Consider the following 20,094-nt stretch of genomic DNA (forward strand, 5'->3'; position numbering starts at 1 on the left):
CCCCCCTTCCCCCAGCAAAACTCTCTAAGCAACTGTATATGTTCTAGTTGTGAGAATGATGTCCAAAACTTTTCTCTCAGGACAAGGAATATCCAAATATTGAAGAGTATATTTTCCTTTCAGTAAAGTAAAAGCAATTATGGTAATATTTTGACTTTTCTTTAAGAAAAAGTAAAATTCAAATATGATAAAAAAATCAGGATAAAAACCATAACACTTTGTACGTACTAATCTCCAACCTTCTTTATTTTTGTGTCTATGGTTATTGCTAATAAACCTTAAGTTAACTCAGTAAAAGACCATGAAATTTGAGTAGCCTTGTCGATGAAAGAAAGTTACATTAAAAACTAAAGCAAATGTCGTCTTTTAAAATAGATTGACAAGATTTGACAAAAAAATCCTACAGATGTTAACTGGGATTCCATCCATTTGACGCGGTTGTGATTCTTTCTGCAGTTGAATGAATTAGGATTTTAATTTCTATGGAGTTAAGTGTGAAAATGAAAAAAAGTCAAGTAAAGAAATTTCTAAATACTTGACTAGCTTTTGTCTTTGTTTGGAAGACGAAGTACAAGGAGAAAAAATGAAGGCAATTTTGTTGTAATGACTCACACAGATTGCCACAACAAGTACTACTTACATTTAGTGGTGACTAAATTAAAGTTAGATTGCTACAAATACATGTATATATCTTTTAGAAGGAAAAGAGAATATATTTCTCTACTTAGGGACGAATGTAGAGTAGTGTCGGATTCATCCGAGCCTAATACTTTTGACCCGTAGTATAAATTTATGTGTAAAAATTCACAAAAATTGCCAGAAATGGTAGGTTTGAGCCCAAAGTTTAAAGATACAACGGATTCAATTCTAAAAACGTTAAAAATTTAAATTTCGAGTCCGCTTCTATCTCTACCTAAGAGTTCTGTTTAAACTCTATCACCAGGTTATTGAGTAGAGCACTGTTTTCATCTTCCTAATCAGAGGTGAAGCTAGGATAGTGACATCACGTATTAGTAATTGGGCTTTTTATTTAATTTTTATATATTTTTAGTGAATTATATAAATATAACGTTTAGACTAAAGTTATTGAGTTCGATTGCACTTGTATCTCGCTATGCGATTGTTCATAGTTTGAATTGGAGATTGGTGACTGATACTTAGACATATAAGGTTGACCTTAGCAAAGATCATGATCATTTGTTAGCCATTAAAATATAACCATAAGGATTTGAGAAACATTGAAAGTTTGTAGTAACGCTTTTAATGCTAACAATCAGAGAACTCAAGTAAATTTGTGTATGCAAGACAACCCTTTTTGTGTAAATTTACGGATATCTTTTCCCTCTTTTTTCCCAAAATATTTTCATTCCAATTAGAGCTTTACTTAGTCGTTTACGGCCATAATTTACCAATTAGGTTAAGCACACAAACTATTTAGGGTAGTTTCTCTATATCTTGACATATATAGGCATTCGCGGAGCCAAATAAAAGTGCAAGAATATTACATCTGCTACTGCACTATACAAAAAATATATTACCATTTCTCGAACTTCAAAAAAGCACTTAAGTAGCCATTAATGTCTTTGTTACGAATCGTAGGAAAAAAATATATTTAGATATATGTTGAAGATGTAATTAATTGAATAAGAATGTGTTTTCTCTAACAAAGAGACAGTCACACAATTTTTATATGGTATTATAGCAGACAAGAGGTCCTTGGTTCGACTCTCATCGGCACCCATTAACAAACAAAAAAATCACATATTTGTCTCATGAAAAAAAATCAAGTACGCACGGGAGAAATAGATAATAGAAAAAAAACCTCGTCTCAGCCAACCAGCAAGCAACCAGCGGCGGAGCCACGCCCTAAGAATTCTTTCCTCCGTCGTGCGTTCTTGACTCTGACTTTAAGGTTGAAAAGACCCCCTGGTTCCAGGCCAATGCAAGCCAATGTCGAGGTACATATGTACAATCACCGGTGACCTCCTAGACCAAGTTAAAAAGGATTGCAACTGGTAAATAAGCATGTGGTGGTGCCCTCGCTTGAGGAATCAATCACCACGTATGAGGAGGGTTTTTTAAGTGTTTACACATACCCTTTCACATTGGGCCCCTTCGACCCGGTTATTGTGGACTTCTGCAAGAAGTACGAAGTGACCCTCGGCCAAATTCACCCCTCATTCTAGAGGATAGTGATATTGCTCCGCTTTTTCGTGAGCCAAGTCGACGGGCTTCCCTTTACCCTCGACCATCTTATACGCTTATATAGCCCCCGAATTTATCGAGGGGGGCTAATAAAGCTTTAACGTCGGGCCTTCAAGGCGGCCTTCACGAGCATAGATGAGGACACGGACTGGGTTGGATGGGCCGATTTGTCCGAGTAAAGACCTCGGACCTGATCTCGGCCAAAAGCATGCCATTTCTGGAGAAATGGAATATGAAACGTAAGTATAATTCCATCTTTTAACTTCTGTTTATTATCTCCACTTTTTCATTCTTTCTTACCGGGGTTTTATTTGGTGCAGCCGTTGCCTGGATGCCGGGGCGCAATTGTTAAAGGGTCGATGAAAGGCCCGAAACCACGGTAAGTTTTTGCATGTCTCGACAATTTTGATCGTTATCCGAATTTTTCCTCGACCTTACTTGTCTTTCTTTTGCAGGTCTCGGAAAGGATGTGACGATGAGCCCCCCACCCGGTGATGAAGAAAACGCACTCCCTGCCCTTAAGCCGGCAAAGGAAAGCAAGAGGAAAAGGGCTTCGACCTCCAAGGGGCCAGAGCCTAAGAATAAAGCGGCTCGAAAGTCCAAGAAGGATGTGATTCCCCTGTCCATGGAGTCAGTTCAACTCCTAAGAGAGAAGGAAGAAGAAGAAGAAGAAAAGGAGGATGATTCCGCTATGGTGGCTCGAACACGAGCTAATACCGAGGGTAAAAAGGTCACCAGATTAGTCGAAACTGGAAATATTTTGCCTCGATCTGACGGGTCCCAAGAGGGGGATTTAGTTGGAGTCCCTGAGCCGACTGGAGCTAAAGGTACCTCACCTCGGGGTGAGAAGGCATCGGAAATGGCTGTGGAGGCCGGTCCAGGGGCTCCTCGATGTGAGGAAAGCGTCCCAAGAGATCCACCTGGGGCAATAGAAATTGGAGACTCCCCATCGCTTCCTTCATTCTCCAAAGAGGAAGTTCGGGAGGCTCGGGCTATGAATACTCCTCATGTAGAAGGCGCCCTCGGAGGGGAGGACCTTTTCCGTGGTTGTTTCGATGGGGTCGATGATGCTGCTGGATTGAGTGACTTAGAGGTACTGAGGAAGAGCTTGGGCGAATCTTCCTCGAGTTTCAGATTGACCAGCCAGTTTCTGGCCCCTAGTGTCAATCCCGAGTGCAAACGAACAATCATCATTTCGGTCTCGGAAGACGCACGAGTTTTTGCCGCCCTCGTAGGGCTGGCTAGTTACTTTCGGAGTCTGGTCACGGAAGAAGACCAAGCTCTGATGGACGAGGTGGGAGCACCGTGTCTCTTCAATGAGGCCCAGCAGGCTTTGAATCGGGCAAGCCCTAACTTTCCTTGTCAAAACCAGTTTCCACACTTGTGTTTTTCTCTTCTTGCCTAATTCCTTTTCTTCTGTTTGTGTAGGCCTCGGTGCTTCATCATGAAGCTTTCTTTAGGTCTCTAGGAGAACTGAGCCGATATGAGGCCGAAATTCAAGTGCTTACTGAGAAGAGAAACGCTCTCAAGCTTCTCGGTGAGCAAAAAGAAGAAGAAATCTAGGGCCTCTGAGCTGGCTGCGGCTCAGAAAGAACAGAGCGAACTAACCGAGCAGGTAATAAAAGTCTTAGAAGCTCACGGCGTCGGTTCGGGAGTGATGGCTAACAATTCAATCTCACAAGTCCAGCAGCTGCACGAGACGATCGGGCAACTCCGTGGAAAGGTAGATGCGGTGAAGGCGGAAACCATAGCGTGGAAGAAAAATATAGACCGCCTTACCTCAGAGAAAGAGGCTGCTCGAGCTCAGTTATCCTCGGCTAAAATCCATCTCCAAGGCATGAAAGAGAAGAACTTGGCACAAGCCAAGAAAATTGAGGAGCTCCAGGCTCAGTCTGTCACGGAACTTGCAGTGGCAAAATCTAAGGTTGAGACGGCTAAGGCCGATGCTGAGGCAATCGTGGACTTCTACCGATCTGATGCCGAAGCTGCTCAAGCTCAAGCAAAGAGTTGCTGATACTGCTCAGACTCGAGCATACTAGGTTGCCGAGCTTGCCAAGATTAGTCTCGAAGGGAGATTCTCGGGGAGATCCACGCTCGTGGCTTCGATCTCGCTGCCGAGATCAAAGATGCAAAAGAGCTTGAAGCCGAAGCCGAAGACAAAGCATTGGTCTCTTCTGATGATGATGATTCCGGGAGCATGAGTGGATCCGAGAGCGGAGAAGACCCCGAGGGTGAAGATGTTGCTCCTGGAGAAGGTTAAGTACTTAGGATCTTTTTAGGATTGTTTGCATAGAATTCTGATCGGGCCAGTTGCCCTTGTAAATAACTTTGACATATATAAATATCTTTGTGAAATTTCATCACTTCTGCCTTATCAAAATTTGTGCTTTATTTATGTTCTATGAAATTACTATTCATTGGTTCGAGGTTCAGGTAATTTGGACCGAACCGAACTAGTATCGAGTGAGTGCTTGCTTGAACTCGAAGTAGGGTAACCCTTAGGTTTTAATCGAGTGAGGATGACCGCTCGAACTCAAAATGAAATATGTCCCTTAGGCTTTCGTATTAGGCCGATGTGGCCTTGGTAAAAAGATTGGCTTTTCCCCTTTTCGGCTTAAAAGGTTCATTGTTAATTATACAAAATTTGTTATGCCTTAGCACGAAATAAGGAATTGTTCAAGAGTTCGAACAATTTTGCATTCATTAGGGTTCTCGAGGCTTTATATTATCGAAGCCCTTTGTCATTTTGCCGAGGGTAGCCTTTTTAATCGGTTTATAAGAATATTCGAAGACATATTTTATTACGGAATTCGAACGTCTCCGAACCGTCCTAATTCGGCAACAGCCTTTTTATTTGGGACTTGCCTCTTAGGCTTATTTTCTTGTTTTACTTCGAGCTTGCCCGAAGTGTCATTTCCCGAGTGGGTGGCCGTGGCTTGTAAAAATCGAGGGTTGCCTTTAAGGTCTTATGATCTCGAGTTTTAATAATGCGATCTCGTTTGTTTTTTGGACGGCAGTCCCCGAGCGTGAGGTTAGTTGTTTGAACTTCTGTTATGATCGGCCCTTAAGCCTGTTACACAATAAATCAAGAGTATGAAATTGTAAAGTAGATAATTTTTCGAGAGAAGACATGAGATTTCGGCAAGGAAAAATACTTCTTTCAATAGACAATTACACATGCGTACATGTTTGATGTTAGGGGTTGAATAACCTATATAGGCACGATTCGTTCGACTATTTGGCCTTTACAAAATTTTACCTATCGAGACCCCGCTGTTACGAAGTAATTTCCTTGCAACAAAGTTGACATTCAAGGGTAATGCCCCCCAGTATTCGAGGTTGATTGTAAAGAAGCCTTGGATATTGTTGAATTGTTCTAAGTTAGCACGATCAATGGTTGCCTCGTTAAAAACCTCGCCGGAAACCCAATTGGGACAAAATCGGTCTAAGGGTGCAACGCGTGCTTTCAGACCTAAAGACTTTGTGCTGAAAGATCCATTGCCGTTCGTGATCGAACACCTGCTATTGGTTAGTTTAAAATATAAATGAAAATGGAGAAGGTCGTTTCTTAGCAGTAGTATCGCTTTAGGAGTGATACGTTCCCATTGTTTGGTAATTACTTGCCGCTCATCGTACCGAGCTTGTAGGATCCCTTTCCAATGACGTCGAGGACCTGATATGGTCCTTCTCAGTTTGGACCCAATTTTCCTTCATTCGGGTTTCGAGTGTTGAGGGTGACTTTTCTTATCACCAAGTCCCCGATTTTAAGATATCGAAGATTGGTTCTTCGACTGTAGTACCTTTCGATTCGCTGTTTTTGTGCGGCCAATCGATCGAGGGTGGCTTCTCGTCTTTTGTCCAACAATGCTAGGCTCGTGTTCATGGCCTCGTTATTTGATTCTTCTGTCACATATCGAAACTTGAGGGTAGGTTCCTGATCGCTGCCTACTCCGCACCACAAAAAAGTAGCGAGAGAGGGTCGCAATAGTTTTTACCCGATTTTGGTTCGGGATCGAATCCATAGAGAGCTAGGATTGGAGTCGAGTATCTATTTAGCTTAGGATTGCGTGTGTGCTCTTATTGGTCTTCTATTCATTTTTGGATTTTCTTTATAATTCTATTTTTATAAAACTACTAATTGAAAATGCAACTAGATTAAGCTAAGAGATAAATTGTTACAAGATGTATCTAATAGCTTAAAGGGCACTAGGGTAGTAACCTTCACCTAGGTGGCTAATTGACGGGTAATTGCATCTAAGGCACGATTGACATGATTGGGGAAATATGTTATAACCGTTGCTCAATACTACCCACTCTACACCTCTCGGTCGAAAGAGTGGTTTTGCCCATCTGACTCTCTCGAGACCAATTGGGTATGCATATTTGCCCGAGCAACTAGGGTTCAAGTCGGGTAATTACTCTCTCGAGGTTTAACCCTTTAATTGGGACTATCAAATCTCTTGATTCCATCCCAATTCCTTGTTGAATCAATTTTGGAGACTTAGGCTCTCTTTCTCAAGAAGAGCCAAGTCAACTTAGCACAAACTAGTGTTTGCAACCACTAATTCATAAATTAAACCATAAAATTGACCGAAATAACAAACACCCATAATCAATCTAACCTTAAATCACAACACCCATCAATTACCCACACTAGGGTTGAGCCACAACCCTAGCTAATGGGTTTAGCTACTCATGCTTGAAGCTAAAATCGGAGAAATAGATGAAGAGAAAGACATAATATTAAATTACTAAAGTAAATATAATGATTCAATTGCTACGTTAAAGTGCCCAAAATGGCTACAAAATAGCTTCTCACGAGCGCAGCTGCTGTTCTAAAATATCTGATGCCCGAAAAATGGAAAAAGGTTCTATTTATACTAAGATAGAAAAACTGGACAAAAATGCCCCTGCGGGGTCAGTGCAGGCCGCACAAAATGGACTGCGGCCGCACTAGGCTCTTGGTCTTGAAGTCTTGGCTCTCTGAACTCAGGCTCCGCGGACCGCGCAGAATGGACCGCGGCCGCAGAGGCTTCCAATGCGGTCCGCGCAAACATGACCGCGGACCGCGATGGCTTGAACCTGGGCAAGTTGCAACTCTCTGATCTTCTCTTCCGCGGACCGCACATAATGGTAGTGCGGCCGCGAAGCCTTTAGTGCGGACCGTGCAAGATTGACTGCGACCGCACTGCCTTGAAGCTTGTTTTGCCAGTTCTCTGAATCTCCCTAGTGCGGACCGCACAAAGTGTAGTGCGGCCGCACTAGGCCTGTTTGTCCTGAGTTTGCCTTGTCTTTGGTACTTGAGCAGGTTTCACTCCTTTTGAGCCGAACTTTGACATTTCGTCACTCTGTCGATCAAACCTGCAATCCAGCACAACTTATGAGCCTTTTGGGACTATTTTGTAAGAATTTGTAATCAAAGCGTAAGCAAGAAGGAGCATAAAACACGTCAAAATCCCTAGTTATCAGTTCCCCGACCTCGACCGAGATAAGAGCTTCCGCGCCGTAGACCAAAGAGAATGGTGTTGCCCCGGTACTGGATTTCGACGTCGTGCGGTACGCCCAAAGAACCTCGAGAAATATCTCTCTCCATTTTCCCTTAGCGTCGGTCAATCTTTTCTTAAGATTTTTAATGATGGTTTTGTTGGTTGATTTGGCTTGTCCGTTCCCGCTGGGATGGTATGGCGTTGATAGAATCCTTTTAATCTTGTGATCCTCAAGAAATTTGGTCGTTTTGCTGCCGATGAATTGCTTTCCGTTAACGCATACAATCTCAGCAGGCATCCCGTATCGACATATAATGTGGTCCCAAATGAAGTCTATGACTTCTTTTTCTCTGACTTTCTCGAAATTTTGTGCTTCAACCCACTTAGCAAAATAATCAGTCATAAATAAAGTAAACTGAGCTTTACCTGGGACCGATGGTAGAGTGCCGACGATGTTCATTCCCCATTTCATGAATGGCCATGGGGATAAGACCGAATGGAGCTGCTCCCCGGGCTGGTGTATCATCGGCGCATACCTTTGGCATTTGTCGCATTTTCGAACGAACTCTTTTGTATCCTTTTCCATATCATCCCAATAGTACCCTGCTCTGATAACTTTGCAAACCACCGATTCGGCACCAGAGTGGTTCCCACAAGTGCCTTCGTGAATCTCCCGAAGGACGTAATCGGTATCTCCTGGACCCAAACATATCACTAATGGCCCATCGAACATTCTCCTGAATAGCGTTCCGTCCTCGGCCAAAGTGAACTGTGCTGCCTTTGTGCGCAGAGTCCTTGACTCCTTCGGATCTGATAGGAGTTTCCCGTTCTTTAGGTATTCAATATACTTGTTTCTCCAATCCCAAGTCAAACTTGTAGAGTTTATTTCGGCGTGGCCTTCTTCGACCACTGATCTCGAGAGTTGTATGATAGTCCCCGAGTTAAGCTTGCCATCTTTGACCGATGACCCCAAGTTTGCAAGGGCATCGGTCTCACTGTTCTGTTCTCGAGGTATGTGTTGTAAGGTCCACTCCTTAAATCGATGTAAAGTTACCTGTAGCTTGTCCAAGTACCTCTGCATTCGATCATCTCAGACTTCGAAAGTTCTGTTGACTTGGTTTACCACAAGTAGGGAATCACATTTGGCCTCGATGACCTCTGCTCCCAAACTTTTAGCCAGCTCGAGACCTGCAATCATGGCCTCATACTCGGCCTCATTGTTAGTTAACTTTGAAGTTTTGATAGATTGTCTAATTATGTTACCCATGGGTGGCTTCAGAATGATGCCCATCCCGGACCCTTTCACGTTCGGAGCGCCATCCGTGAAGAGGGTCCATACCCCCGATAATGTACCCGATTTTAATAACAGTTCCTTTTCGACCTCGGGTACAAGGGCTTGCGTGCAGTCAGCCGAAGTCTGCCAAGATTTGAGACTTCATGGTTGTTCGGGGCTGATACTCAATATCGTACTCATTGAGTTCCACGACCCATTTGGACAAATGCCCCAAAAGTTCAGGTTTATGCAAAATATTTCGAAGGGGATAGGTAGATACAACACATATTGGGGGACATTGGAAATACGGTTTTAATTTCCTAGAGCGCTTATTAAAGCAAGCGCTAATTTTTCTAAGTGAGGATACCTAGTTTCGGCCTCACCTAAGGTCCGACTAACATAGTAAATAGGGAGTTGCGTACCTTGTTCTTCTCGGACTAGGACCCCACTTATCGCTATTTCTGTGACCGCCAAGTATAAGTAGAGTTGCTCATCCGCTCTCGGGGTGTGAAGCAGCGGAGGTCTTGGCAGGTATCATTTTAGTTCTTCTAAGGCTTGTTGGAATTCCGGGGTCCATGCAAAATTTCTCTTCTTCTTAAGCTGTGAGAAGAATCGGTGAATTCTATCTAAGGACCTCGAGATGAATCGCCCTAGGGCGGCTATGCGCCCGGTCAGCCTCTGCACGGCCCTCACGTTATCCACGACTTTGATATCCTCGATAGCTTTGATTTTATCGGGGTTGATCTCGATCCCTCGATTGGAAACCATGAAGCCGAGAAACTTACCCGAGCCGACCCCGAGTGCACACTTTTCTGGGTTGAGTTTCATGTTGCACCTACTAAGTATATCGAAAGTCTCCTGCAAATGTTTCAAATGCTCTGCTCGTAGGGACTTAACTAGCATGTCATCAATATAAACTTCCATAGATTTCCCTATTTGTTCTTCGAACATTCGATTTACTAGGCGTTGATAAGTTGCACCAACATTTTTTTAGTCCGAACGGCATTACATTATAACAATAGATGTCGTATTTAGTGATAAACGATGTGTTTTCCAGATCCTCTGGGTTCATCTGTATTTGATTGTACCCGGAGTAGGCATCGAGAAAACTGAGAATCTCGTGGCCGGCCGTGGCATCGATCATGCGATCGATGTTCGGCAAAGGAAAAGAATCCTTAGGACAGGCCTTGTTCAAGTCCTTATAGTCTATGCACATTCTAAGTTTATTTCCCTTCTTAGGGACTACCACTACGTTTGCTAACCATTCGAGATATTTTACTTGCTGAATGGACCCTATTTTGAGAAGTTTGGTTACCTCGTCCTAGATGAATGTATGCTTAACCTTGTACTGGGGTCTTCTCTTTTGCTTTATTGGACGGAACTTCGGGTCCAAGCTTAGTCGATGGGTGGTGATCTCTGGTGGGATCCCTGTCATATCAAGATGGGACAAAGCAAAACAATCTATGTTATCTAAAAGGATTGAATAAGTTTTTCCTGAGCTCGGGAGTTAACCCCGTGCCCAGTATACCTTTCGATCAGGCAGATGCTCGTTTAGTGTGATTTGTTCCAGCTCTTCGACCGTAGACTTTGTTGCGTCAGAATCATCGGGGATTATGAAGGTTCGAGGTATCATATAATCATCATCCTCGAAGGTTTCCTGCTCCTACGATCAGGCCGAGGCTGGTGACTGTGGTTGCTATTTGACTTCCTACTTTCCCTTCGACTCTGATCCCTTTGTTGATGAAAGCGTCAATACCGGTATCACTTCGCCGATTGAAAACATTTCTTTGGCGGCGGGTTGTTCACCGTACACCGTTTTGACTCCTTCCGATGTTGGGAACTTCAGGACTTGATGAAGTGTCAGGGCACTGCCCTCATGTTATGGATCCAAGGCCTTCCGAGCAGTGGATTGTACCTCATGTCAATCTCGATCACATGGAACTTTGTTTCTTGGATGGTCCCGACCACATTTACTTGCAAAATGATTTCCCCTTTGGTTGTTTCACTTGCCCTGTTGAAGTCGTTAAGTACTCAAGCTGCGGGCACAATTTGATCTTGTAGGCCGAGTTGCTCTACGACCCTTGATCGAATAATGTTGGCCGAGCTACCTGGATCAATCAACACACGTTTAACTTGAATTTTATTCATAAGTATAGATATTACCAGTGCGTCGTTGTGAGGTTGTTCGATCCCTTCTATATCCTCGTCGTTGAAAGACAAGGTATCTTCCGGTAAGTAGTCCCGAGTCCGTTTTTCTCTTGTGATTGTCAACTTGGTGCGTTTGAATACCGGTCCTTGAGGAATATCGACCCCTCCAACGATCATGTGAATCACGTGATATGGCTCTTCTTGATACGCCCAATGGTCGATACTATGGCAGAAGCATCTACGATGAAGTTATATTCCGACAGTTGAGGTACTTCTTTGGACCCGACATCCCTATCGAACCACTCTTGCTCATGAGACCCTAGGAGCTTTGTATCCGATCATTCCTTCTATTATTCCGCAAATCCATCTGTTCCATTTCAAATCGAGATACGAATTCCCTAAGCATCTCGTTGTCTTTTTGCCTTACCTTTCTCTCCGAATTTCTTCAGCAACACGGATTCAATTTCGTCATCTTCCAAGTCATTTCCTTTGATGGCGCATGTATACGAGGTGTTCATTTGGATCAGTTGTCCCGTTATACTTTGGAATCTCGGGCATACGGAACTTCTTGGGGATTGGCTTCGGAGCCGCATTTGGGGGGAAGGGTTTTTGTACGAACTTTTTAGAATCTAGCCCTTTCAATACCAGAGGTGCCCCCGGGATTTGGTCGACCCTGGAATTATAAGTTTCCACTTTTTTATCGTTTTCCTCGATCTTCTTTTCCCTAGTCTCGATTCGCTTTGTCAGTTCCTCGAGAACTTTTACGATAGCAGGATTAGTCTTCGATTCTCCTCCATTCGATCTCTTCGGCACCGATTCGGTTCTATGAACAACTTCTTGCAATGGCTCGAGCTAGATCCTACTCGGTGCACGATTCTGATTTTGGAGTTGTGCTATTGCAGCTTCTTGATTCTGCAACATTTCGAATATCATTCGAAGGCTAATTCCACCTTCTTCACTGCTCTATGCATTTTGATCATTTGTTCGAGCATCTTTGCGGACGCTATTTTCAGGATCGATGCCCAAATTTCCATTAATGGCAATATGGGAGTTGACGTCGATAGGGTCCACGGCCGGAGCTCCATCGGGGTTGACTGGAGGTACTCCATTTCCTGGGGCGGCTATGTTTTCGTTCTCGCCGTGAAGACGAAGGCCATTGTCTGTGTGTGTAGGCGCTACTTGAGAGTTTGACATGTTTATCCTGGAATCAAAGACACTTCAAAGAACAAGCGTAAAATAGTGTGTGTTACGAAAATTGTACCAGGCAATCACTATTATCCTTAGCCCCACGGTGGGCGCCAAACTGTTTACCCTAAAAATCAGATAACAATTAAACTTATAAGTGGTTTTAAGGATATGTGATTTCACTTGGCACGAACTGATAAATATAAGAATTAATGCTAGGAATTGACAATAAAACAAAGCAAACCAGTGTGACGAACAATTATGGCCCTTGAGCTAATCGCCTTCGAACCAACTGAACAAACTATTGAGAGTATGAACTGGAGAATAGAGCTTGCAAAAGATAAAGTGTGATATATTGTTTTGATATGCGTGAATGTAAGGTGATTACAAATGATTAAGACCCTCTTTATAGTAGAGGAATCCTATTTACGGTATAATTCTAATTACAGAAGGAAATCTCATGATTAGCTAAATAACCGTTCTTGATTTGATTTGTTCCGGGATTTCCACCATGATTCTCAACCAGTCACGGATATCTCGCCTTTCCGTTATAATGCTATCTTCGGCCTCGGTCGATGCATATCCCGTTTGATCTCGATCATCACTGGTCTCGATCTTGACAGGTACTTCGAATCCCGAACTCAGTACTTTATCCTCATGTCTCGGTCTGACATGCTACGGGGCAGATCCTCGACCTATCCCCCTGATCCCCGTTAATCAGTGTAATCGGGTGGGCCCGATTTTTACCGTATAGAGTAATTTTTATATATTTTTAGTGAATTATATAAATACAATATTTAGACTAAAGTTACTGAGTATGGCCGAACTCGTATCTCGCTACGCCGTAGTTCATAATCTGAATTGGAGATTGGTGACTGATACTTAGACATGAGATTGACCTTAGCAAAGATCATGATCATTTGTTAGCAAAAATATAACCATAAGGATTTGTGAAACATTGAAAGTTTGTAGTAACGCTTTTAATGTTAATAATGAGAGTCAGAGCTCAAGTAAATTGTGTACGTAAGACAACCCTTTTTTGTGTAAATTTATGGATATCTTTTCTCTCTTTTTTCTTAAAATGTTTTCATTCCAATTAGAGCTTTACTTAGTCGTTTAGGGCCATAATTTACCAATTAGGTTAAGTACACAAACTATTCAGGGTAGTTTCTCTATATCTGGACATATATAGGCAGTGGCAAGCCAAATAAAAGTGCAAGAATGTTACATCTGCTACTACACTAAATATTTTTCTTATGTTAAGAGGTAATAACTTTTATATATACAAAAAAATATATTACCCTTTCTCGAACTGCAAAAACTTAAAGCACTTAATTAGCCATTAATGTCTTTCTTAGGAATCGTAGGAAAAGAATATTTAGATGTATGTTGTAGATGTAATTAATTAAATAAGAATATTTTTTCTCTAACAAAGAGACGGTCACACAATTTTTATATGGTATTAAAGCAGATAAAAGGTCCTTGGTTCGACTCTCATCGTCACCCATTAACAAAAAAAAAAAAATCACATATTTGTCTCATGAAAAAAAAGTCAGGTATGCACGGGAGAAATAGATAATTAACTAACAACACTTCAAGGGCGAAGAAAAGAAGAGAAATATTTTGTCAACTCATACTCCCCCTCAAGTAAGAATTCTAAGATTTACATTGCTCTAAGATTTACTTTACTCTATTACTTGTTCTTTATCACGAATAAAAAAAAGAAAAAAAATTAGGGGGATAATATTCGTAACTCTAACACCTCTTGTAGTTTACGATATATTATGCATATCTCCTTTATTTAGATTTTCTTGTCACATGTCTTTTAAACCTATTTACTATAAATATTAAAATTCAACTCTTTAAGTAAAAATAATTTTTTCTCTTTTTGGGGGGTTTTCTTATCATGAATATGCGATAGGTAAGAGGAAAAGACTAATCACTGTTGCGGCCAAACGCACACGCAAGCGCACGCGATCGTCAAGTAATAAAGTGACTAAAAGTCGGATGTCGATCCCACGAGGACTTGTGATTAACAATTAACTAAATTAGACTCTCCTAATTATCTAAAAGAGAATTAAACCTAGAAGTATTTGATTCTAAACTAATTAAATAAATAAAAACAAATAATGAACTTTTAACAGAGAATGAGCAGATTTTTATGATATCAATGTAATGAAAACGATCTAGCGTTATGGGCTATCTAACATTCCTATTGTGTTCTTCAATTGAATTAACTAACTAATTTATCTAGTTTATTGGTTGACAGGGTTAATATTGCTCATAAGAATCTGTCGAGTTCTTACTCGCCTATTCAAGCTAACCTAACTCCTATATGTCTATGGAATTAGAATCAATAAGAACGCATTTATAATTCCTGTAAATCAACCAAGCAAGGCAATTAGGTATATGTCTATCCTAACCACGAATCCGTTCCCCGAGGCCCAGGTTCAAGAACTTGCTCTACTCAATCCTATATGCAATCTAGAATTCCCACTTTCGAGTTCAACTCTAGATTCGTAGATAGTATTCAATTGGTGATCAAGCAATCAAATAATTAAGTGCGGGATTGAATAAATAAACCAATATGATAAACTAAGAAATCAAAATCAGTATCTGAATAACGATAGTCATGAAAGAACCACAACCCTAGAACGTGAAGTTTAGCTCCACATAGACATGGTAGCAAAATAACAAATCATACAAAGAAACATAAAAATTACTAAGTTGGTGGAAGAAAAGATGAAACCCGGCCTCCACGGCGGCTCTGTGCTCTTCCTTGGTCAAAAATTTCTCTCAAAAACGTTCTCTCATGTATATATACCAAGTAGGGTTGGGCCCAAACAATTATACCTTCTCCAATGTGAAAAAGGACACTTTTTCCGGGTGACTCGCACGACTTCGCGCGTCCTTCACGCCCTCTTCGCGCACCTTTCTGCCTCGACTTGTAATACGCGCGAACTATGCGCGACTTCGCGCATTCTTCGCGCGTCTGCTCGTTTTTCACCCTGTTCCATTCCGAATTTGGAAAAACATAAAACATGAAAGTTGTAGCCCTTTGAGTTATCTTTCCAACCATATATTGTGCAGCCAAATTAGTGTTCTGAGTAAAAAGTTATATTTATTTTACTAGACAATGCGCAATCTGCCTACTGAAGTCTTCGTGCGCTCTCAACTATCAAATTTGACCCCCAAACACGATCCCGGCTTAATTCCTTGAACTTTTACTCAAACTTTAAAGCCCCAAATCACTTGAATTCGTTCCATAACATCTACATAGCTCTAAATCACTCCTACAAGGCATAAAACACACCATTAGTGCAAAACACTAGCGATTAAAGTTCAAACTCAATTAAAGTGCATAAATATAATACAATTTAGCATTAAAACATCAAAATGTAATGTAAGTAATGCACTAAAAATATGGAATTATAGCCAAACATCACTACCACACTTAAACGTTGCTCGTCCTCGAGTCAACCAAAAATTTACTCTATCTATGAGCACTTAACATATTCGAAGCACACATTTGGAGCACACTACACCAATGACCATGGTTGATAGCGACAATTAAACTCTAGCATATGCAATCATCATACACTTCCCTTTACTTATGTCATTCTTCAAAAATATTCAAACAAAGACAATATGCTCACAACAATCCTAGCCTCAAAAACCGACTCAATGTCACAATGCACTCATGGCTTGAACACCCAACATCCTAGAGAAGTCTAATAATGTTACCTATCCTTCGTGAAACCATGTGCCCTCACAACCAAGGCAAGAGAGTAAGTTGAATCCACACATTCGAATCTCATGATCAAATATATTTTAAGGACTCATATATATCAAAAGAAAATATCGCTCACCCTCACAAAAGAAGTCACATGCATGCAATTGGTACCATAGGCTTGCCCTTAATGTAAATCTCTACTAATGTAGGCTCGCTCGATCTAAAATCAATTAGGACTTTTTCATGGTTGTAATGTGGGCTAAGGAACGGGTAGGATATATTTAGGAATAGTGACTAACCCTCCTAAGCACTTTAACACATCACATAATCAACTTTAAGCGCAAATTCTTCAATCACTTCACTTTCACAAAGAATATCACCCAAAAATGCTCCCTTCTTCTTTAAGCACTACATTAATTCATACCCACTAGCAGGAACAAGACAACAATTTATTCATCTCTATTTTTCTTTTTCTTTTTTTTCTTTTTTTTCCAGATTATTCTTTTTTTTTTCAATTTCCGCTAGTGGTATATTATTTTACAAAACAAGTGCACATTTCTTCCTTTTATTGGTTCCACTCAAAAGCCACCCAACACTTAGTTCATTCTTACTTCTTTTAGCGCTCATCTCACAATTAAAGTGCTTTAAAAGGTAAAAGGATCAAAACAATGTCAATTAAGAATCAAAAGGGTATAGGCTTGTAATGTTGGTGCCAAATAAAAGTCCATAGGCTCAAAAGGGTTAACTAGGGATAAATTTTATTTGTGATAAGCAATAAGCTCAAAAGATCAAAGAAAGCCTAAAATCACTTTTCAAACCGAACATCACCTAAAATTTCGCTTCAACTCACATACCGGGCAAGTTCTAGACTCAATTACAATACATAGACTACACAAAAATCTCCCCACACATGGCACATGACTCGCTAAGAACGGTCTCATTCCGACTCTCAAACAAATGCAAGTATTCACGGAGTCACGAGATATTAAGTATTAAGCACAAAGTGAACATAAGTCAAGAAAATGAGACATAGGCATCACAAGACATGCTATCCAAGTAAGCAACGCATCATCAATAATTTCAAATCATAGGGAAGATACTACACATGCCAAAGCCTAAATATGCTACTATCAAACAAGTCAAGGGCGCCTAGGTTTATCTCATCTTTCTTCCTCCATTTATTCCCTAAATTCTAATCTACTCTAAAAAATTAAAAAAATACTACTACCCGGTTCAAACTACATCCCATGGAAAAGAACCGTCATGGGGGATTATTGCTACCTAAAAAAAGCTAAAAGACATATTTTTGTATTTTTTTGTTTAGACTTTAATCCTTCAAGAAAGCTGTCCACAAAATCCATCGTCGGGAAAAGTCCAAATTTTTTAATTTCTTTTTTTTCATGTTTCTTTTTGTTTTTTTTTTAAATTACTACACTAAGAACGAGTATTATAACAAAGCTAACATAGCACAGAAAATCACCCAGACAATCTCCTCACCCCACACTTAAAATTGTGCAATGTCCTCAATGCACACTAAAAATAACAAGAGGGTAAAAGAGACTCCCTGGTAGGCCAAAGGCCGAAGCATTAGCAGTTCACGGGATACTCAGATTTCTCCCAGGTACAGTCCTTTGTGCGGGAACCCCACACTTAGTTCTAACCACATAGCTGACTTTTGCACTTCCAGTTGCTTTTCTTCTATGCTTAAAATCCTACAAAATAAAACAACACTACAAAAATAATAAAAATAATAAAATAGACATATATAAAATAAAGCAGTAAAGTTGGGTTGCCTCCCAACAAGAGCCTAATTTAAAGTCGCGGCACGACTTGAACCAATTTTTGTCTCCACCTTGAACTTATGAATTGTACCCCTAACATGGCATCTAGTCTGTGGCTATGCACCTTTGGTGGGGCTACAAAGATAACCAGGTCAAGTAATAAAATTTTCACTCTACACCTCTCGGCCTTTAGATGGGGAATATAATTTTCGCTTTTTGGCACAACAAATTCAAGAATATAGGCACTCTCATCCTCACTCTTTGACTCCCTCATTGGCTCAGATGGCTCGATTACTATCTTACTATCTAACACAATGTGGAAAAATGATTGGAATGAGGTCTAATGCGCCCTAACTCATGAATTTTACTACTATTTGCATCCCCATATTTACACACACTCAAGTCTCCCAAAGTAATGTTATCTATTCCCTCACGTGACTCTAGAGCACTCTTCTCAATATTGGCATCCTCAAGAAAAACAGGGTCTAGTGATTGATATTCTCGTTTTAGCTCCTCAATTTGGTCTAGAAGATTTTTTTCAGCTTCACACAACTCATTATTAATTTGTTGGGCGTTACACGCATCAACCTTTACACTCAAATCTGCATCTAAGTTATGCACAGCCAATTATCAATTTTATGTGCAAGTTCATCTCTCTCCTTAGACCAATCATTCACCAACGTTGTTAGAAGACAACGCCGTTCCTCATATTCCCTTAATCGTGAATATTCTTCCCAATACCAACCCTTACTCCCATATTCAAATTCAGACCTCCAAGAAGTCAGACCATGACAAGCCCAAAAAGACGGGCCATAAAAGTCTTCCGCCAACCAAGCGTCTTCATCAATAACCTTATCTCCAAATATGTTATTCCCAGATGTCATGTTGAGAGAACTAGAAACACACTAAGAGAAAAGTCAAATGGTTATAAAATTAAAAATATTTACAAAAAGAGAAGAAAAAAAAACTTGTAAAGATAAACGTAAAAGTCTAATTTAGAAAAATAGTTAATTTCTAAGTCCCTGGCAACGGCGCCAAAAACTTGTTGCGGCCAAACGCACACGCAAGCGCACGCGATCGTCAAGTAATAAAGTGACTAAAAGTCGGATGTCGATCCCACGAGGACTTGTGATTAACAATTAACTAAATTAGACTCTCCTAATTATCTAAACAAGAATTAAACCTAGAAGTATTTGATTCTAAACTAATTGAATAAATAAAAACAAATAATGAACTTTTAACAGAGAATGAGCAGATTTTTATGATATCAATGTAATGAAAACGATCTAGGGTTATGGGCTATCTGACATTCCTATTGTATTCTTCAATTGAATTAACTAACTAATTTATCTAGTTTATTGGTTGACAGGGTTAATATTGCTCATAAGAATCTGTCGAGTTCTTACTCGCCTATTCAAGCTAACCTAACTCCTATATGTCTATGGAATTAGAATCAACAAGAACGCATTTATAATTCTTGTATATCAACCAAGCAAGGCAATTAGGTATATGTCTATCATAACCACGAATCCGTTCCCCGAGGCCCAGGTTCAAGAACTTGCTCTACTCAATCCTATATGCAATCTAGAATTTCCACTTTCGAGTTCAACTCTAGATTCGAAGATAGTATTCAATTGGTGATCAAGCAATCAAATAATTAAGTGCAGGATTGAATAAATAAACCAATATGATAAACTAAGAAATCAAAATCAATATCCGAATAACGATAGTCATGAAAGAACCACAACCCTAGAACGTGAAGTTTAGCTCCACATAGACATGGTAGCAAAACAACAAATCATACAAAGAAACATAAAAATTACTAAGTTGGTGGAAGAAAAGATGAAACCCGGCCTCCACGGCAGCTCTGTGCTCTTCCTTGGTCAAAAATTTCTCTCAAAAACGTTCTCTCATGTATATATACCAAGTAGGGTTAACTTTGGTCGCTAAACATACATAATTCTAAATTAGCGACCCAAGTTGGACGCTAAACTTAAATCAGATTTATTTATCTTTTTATTATATTTAAAATATTAACCGGGTCCCAGCTTAGCGGCCAAAGTTGGTCTATACTCTACTGAGCGACCAACATTGGTCGCTAAAGTTGAATTATATTTATTTATATTTTATAAATTTTTTAAACAAAATTATAATTATTAAAATTTTATAACTGGGTCCCAAATTAGCGACCAAAGTTGGTCTCAACCTGTTTTCTCTTTATATAGCGACCAACCTTGGTCTCTAATTTTAAATTTTATTTATTTATATTTTGTTATTTTTTAA

Source organism: Nicotiana attenuata, unplaced genomic scaffold, assembly GCF_001879085.1.
Source record: "Nicotiana attenuata strain UT unplaced genomic scaffold, NIATTr2, whole genome shotgun sequence".
Taxonomy (NCBI): Eukaryota; Viridiplantae; Streptophyta; class Magnoliopsida; order Solanales; family Solanaceae; genus Nicotiana; species Nicotiana attenuata.